The sequence below is a fragment of the Schistocerca americana genome, chromosome X, assembly GCF_021461395.2.
Source record: "Schistocerca americana isolate TAMUIC-IGC-003095 chromosome X, iqSchAmer2.1, whole genome shotgun sequence".
NCBI lineage: Eukaryota > Metazoa > Arthropoda > Insecta > Orthoptera > Acrididae > Schistocerca > Schistocerca americana.
In genome coordinates, this window is record NC_060130.1 from 895,910,627 (window position 1) to 895,916,206 (window position 5,580).

At 43.0% G+C, this 5,580-nt stretch overlaps 1 pseudogene; it reads left to right on the forward strand.

Annotated features, from left to right (window-relative positions):
- The first annotated feature begins 2,749 nt into the window (after positions 1–2,749).
- On the forward strand, positions 2,750–2,867 carry LOC124556925 (annotated as a pseudogene).
- Positions 2,868–5,580: the final 2,713 nt, after the last annotated feature.

A 5,580-nucleotide genomic window follows, 5' to 3' on the forward strand; every position in this document is an offset into this window, starting at 1 on the left:
GGTATCTAGAAGAAAGTATAATTGTTGGACGATCGCAAGGAAAGACTTAGACAAGAAAAACTTGGTGTAGTGAATATCAGTTCTCTTTAAATGAGGACAAATGCAAGACGATGCCTATATGAAAGAGAAAGAGCCTGGCTATATTCTGTTACTTGGTTAATGGTGAACATATGGAGAACTGCATAAATATTTAGCGGATAAAACTAAGAAGCGATATGAAACGGGCCGAACTCGTGAAGTCAGTATTAAGGATTGCGTACGAAAGTCACAGATTTGTTGGAATGGTTCTAGGAAAGTACAGCACATCTGTAACAACAATCGCATACTTTCGCTATTGCAACAAATTCTGGAGTCTTGCTCCTGTGTTTGGAGTCAGTATCGAGCAGTAGACATCAGTGGAATTCAGAAATAATTGTTAAGAGAAGAATCGATACGTTGGTCCATTTCCGAGTTAATTAGCATTATTCCTGTATAAGGAAATTTTCTTTGTTTTCTGTGTGTCAATGGTCATGTAAAGACATGTGCTCAGTTTAATGACATTTGTGTGTGAAACAGAAGATTTTATATTCAGTCTTTGAACAATACATTAGATATTCGTATAATTTCACTCGTCTGATCTTTATTCCATATCTCCACATGTGTTGATTTAAGAACTACGGTCTCGAATGTACTACGGTTGCGTTACCTATATTTAAAGCTCACACAGCATAAACTATCTTCGGCAGTGATAAAATCTACTTAATATTAAATTTTCAGCTAAGTTTGTGTTGCTGCCAAGGATCCCAACAGGATGATGTATCTCTCACCAAAGTATAACAGAGGTTCTCGGGGAAATTAAATAGGCGTTTTTGGAAGAAAGGCAACGTTTTCTCGAAATAGAGGGGTAAATTTAGAGAACCACTATTCCGGGAATATCGTGCGACGATTCTGCTGCCAGGAACATATACTTCTCTTGGGATCATGAGAATGAAATAAAAGATTACGTTAACAGAGGTATATAGACAGTACTTTCTTCTTACACAATCCGCGAACGGAATGGACCGATGACCTCGCTGTCTGGTCGCTTCCCCCAAATGAACCAACCAACCAATCCGCGAAAGAAAGACTGTGAAAATCGTTTCACTCATTGTATTCATATACGCATCGATATCTGTTTCAACGAACCTATAGTCACGTATCCGTCTGTTAGGGTAGCTTATACTTGCATTGAAACAAGACGTGTCTTAGCCAGTCATTAGCGTTATTCCTGATCACTCTGTATAGGGAGAGTTTCTTTGTTTTCTGTGTGTGAATGGTCATGTAAAGACAAGTGGTCCGCTTAATGACATTTGTATGTGAAACACATTTTATATTCAGTCTTTAAACAATAAGTTAGGTATTCGTATGATTTCACTCGTCTGATATTTATTTCATATCTCCACATATATCGACGTAAGAACTCCGTTCTCGAACGTACTACGGTTGCGTTACCTATATTTAAAGTAGTCCTCGGGAATGACAAAATCTATTTTAATTTAAATTTTCAGCTAGGCGGGTAAATTTGTGTTGCTACTAAACTTCCAGACACGTGCTTGCGGAGAAGTACTCTGTCAAGTTTTTGCTGTCACACTAGTTCAGATCTTTTCACCTGTAAGGTGTAATTCAAACATACGTATAGTGCGTACCTGCATAAATTCTGTTGCGAGGATTAGGTTTTCAGCTTTGTCTTGGTTTAACTCTTCGTAAAGAAACCTTTAAATATTCCGTTGCGTACTGGCAAAGTTCTTGTCACTAAGAAATTTAAAATAAAGTTAGACGACGGTCTGTTCACGTGTGGGTCAGACTTCATATAAAGAGATCATATTCCATGGCAGTAAAACTAGGGTCATAGTCTCTTACGAACTGGCAGGTTAAAGTATATAATAGTTCATATTACTACGAAATATTCTACGCCAGACGCTGTACTGATACTAACAGAATACATGCACTGATGAGACAAAACATTACAGCCCACATCCTCTGCGAGACTGACTGTCGCTTGGTGGTATAGCGGTAAGGAACGAACATAGGCGGAGCGGAAATGAATGGCAACTCATTCTTACGACGATAAGGGCCGCAAATGACGACTTTGGCAAAGAGCAGATTGTTATAGCACGGCCCCTGCACACGAGCACTTCGGAAACGACGAAGCTGCTCTGTTATTCGCGTGCTACTCTCGTGAGCATCTAAGGAAAGTGATTGAAGGACGGCGAAACCACGAGTAGTGACAAAGTTTTGGTCGTCCACGCCTCATTGCAGGACATGGAAATTGGAGGCTAGCCCGCTCTATAAAGGGGGATAAGCAGCGGTCTGTGAAAAATCTGGTGCAGGTACAAGTGTTCCGTAGCACACCGTTCAGCGCACGTTGTCGAACATGGGGTACTACAGCAGATGACCCATGCGCATTCTCATTTTGACCCAACGAGATCGCCATTTACGCTTACAGTGGGCACGGTCTCATTGAGATTGCACAATGGATGAATGAAAAGTATCGCCTGGTCGGATCTATCATTTCTTGTTACACCACGTCGATGGTCGTGTGTGGATACACCATCATCAAGATGAACGGCGCCTCGAAACATGCACTGTGCTACAGACCCAGGCCAGTGGACAAAGAATTATGCTTCAGGGAACGTTCATCTGGGCGTCCGTTAGACCCGTGGTAACAGTCTAAGACACCTTTACAATTGTGTATACGTGAACATATTTTGGAACACCTGTATCCCTACATGCCAACTGCCTGACCGCAGTGGTAACACCGGTCCCCGTCAGATCACCGAAGTTAAGCGCTGTCGGGCTGGCCTAGCACTTGGATGGGTGACCATCCGGTCTGCCGAGCGCTGTTGGCGAGCGGGGTGCACTCAGCCCTTGTGAGGCAAACTGAGGAGCTACTTGATTGAGAAGTAGCGGCTCCGGTCTCGGAAACTGACATACGGCCGGGAGGGCGGTGTGATGACCACATGCCCCTCCATGTCCGCAACCAGTGACGCCTGTGGGCTGAGGATGACACGGGAGCCAGTCGGTACCTTTGGGCCTTCATGATCTGTGCCAGAGGAGTTTAGTTCAGTATCCCTACATGCTTGATATCGTTCCCGACGTTGATGGCATCTTCCAATAGGATAAATGCGTCTGTCAAAAGGCCGGACCTTTGGCATAGTGGTTTGAGCAGAATTTCACTCAATAAGTAATGCAACACTTTTTTTTCTCGGTAAGTTTCGCTTAAAAAATGCGGAATTTGTTGTGGGACACAGTGAACATTTACACTTCAGCCCCAATAGTTTCATGAAATTTCGATCGGTGCTGATACTATACGTAACCTTAAAATTTGTGCCTGTATGCAGAGAGGTGCCATTGACTTTCTTTTGGCGGAAAATCAGAGCATAGAAGATATTCATTGGCGCTTGTAGAATGTCTACTGCGACATGGCGGTCAACAAAAGCACGGTGAGTCGTTGGGCGAGCGTCTGTTACCATCGCAACGAGGTCGCGTAGTTCTGGCCGATATCCCGCGTGCCGGCCGGCCGCGCACAGCTCTGACTCTTGCAATATTGGAACGTGAGGACCCTCTCATTCGAGGTGATCGACGGATCACAATAGAACACCTCCCTGCTCAACTGTACGTCTCTGTTGGTAGTGCTGACACACTCGTCCACTAGGGTGGGTACTCAGAGATGTGTGCCCAGTGTGTTCCTCGTCGCCAACAGAAGACTGTAAATAGCGACAAAGGACAATCTGTGCCGAATTGCTTGCGCGTTAAGAGGCTGATCGTGACAATTTCTGTCGAACATCATCACAGGCTATGAAAGTTCGGTTCATCACTTCGAATCGGAAACAAAACGACAATCCAAAAAATGGCGCCACACCACTTCTCCTCCGAAGAAAAATTTCAAAGCCGCAACCTCAGTCAGTAAATTAATGGCGACGGCCTTCTGCGACTCTGAAGGGGTTATTCTGGTTGTTGTGTTACCTCAGGGTGCAACGATCGACTCTGAAGTGTATTGTGCCACTCTAAGGAAACTGAAGAAAAGACGTCAGCGTGATCGTCACCACAAAAATGCAAACGAACATCTTCTCCATGACAATAAAAGGCCTCAAACAAGTCAGGGCATCCGAGAGAAGCTCACAATACTTTACTGGACTGTTCTCCCTCATCCATCATACAGTCTTGATCTCGCAGCTTTCGACTTCCATCTATTTGGCCCAATGGAGAATCCAGTCCGCGGGAAGCAGTGAGTGAATGATGGGAAGATTATTAATGCACCAAGAAGTTGGCTCCGAGGTAGACCAGTAGAGTGTACCATGCGGGCATAGAGGCCCTCGCAATAAGGTAGAGTAAGGTCGTCGCATTGAACGGAGATTATGTTGAAAAGTAGAGTTTTGTAGCCGATAGAGTGGAGAATAATGTGGTGTATTGGAATACTGAATAAAACAAACCTGCTTTCAGGAAAAAATGGGTGTCTCATTACTTACTGAACGCCCCTCATTACTCAGTTCCAAAGGTGGACCGGTATGCTTTAAGCAGGTGGTCATAACGTTTTGCCATTGTAATGTATATGGAACGGAGAAGTAGAACACCTATAAACTAATGGAACAGTGACTGACTAAGTTTTATACTCTTTCAAAGCCTTCATCACTATTTGTAAGCAATTATATTCCTGAGAACTGTCGTAAATTTTGCACACTGCTGAGAAGTAAAAGTATAGGAACATTGTCGGCCAAATATTTAAAAAAATTAGCATTAATTTGCTCCAGAAAATGCGTACATACAAACACATCAAGCCGCGCGGTCTAGGTCATCTTGTCACGGCCCGGGCGGCTCTCGCCGTCGGAGGTTCGAGTCCTTCCTCGGGCATGGGTGTGTGTGTGTGCTGTCATAAGCGTAAGTTAGATTAAGAAGTGCGTAAGCTTAGGGACCGCTGACCTCAACAGTTTGGTCCCATAAGACCTTACCACAAATTTCCAATAACACATCAAACAATATTTTTGAAGGCAACACTTAGCATATTTTTACTTTATCTTATGCGTTTTTTTCTTTCTACGTACTAAATAATGCTTAAAAAACTGAATATTTCTTCTTCAACAAGTCCGATTTTTTTACGCTTCTGATTTGACTCGATACTAGATTGATGAAAGAATACGCTGGTTGTATCAAGGAGCTTGCTTTGAGTTGAAACTGCAGTATCGCAGTACTCTCTACGCTACTGACGTTTTTTTATTTAATAACCTGCAACTCTACATTTTTGTGCAATAACCAAAGCAGTAAAGTTTCTAGACAGCTACAATTTTGAATTGAACATAGTGAAATCTGAGTACCAGTTATTATTGCAACACGTGTAGAAACTACATTTGTCCCTGCTCATTTTAGGAAACTAGTGGAAACAGTCCTAACTGTTAGCGTTGTAATCCATGTAATCTCTGCAAATGGCTCTTTGGTACTCATTGCAAAACTGTTCGATGCAACCACTAGATTTAACAGCACTAAACATACTGTAACGCCCCATTATTGGAGGTAGAATGTAGTTGATTACAATAAGCAATCTCCGGAGAGAAGTTTGCGAGACTA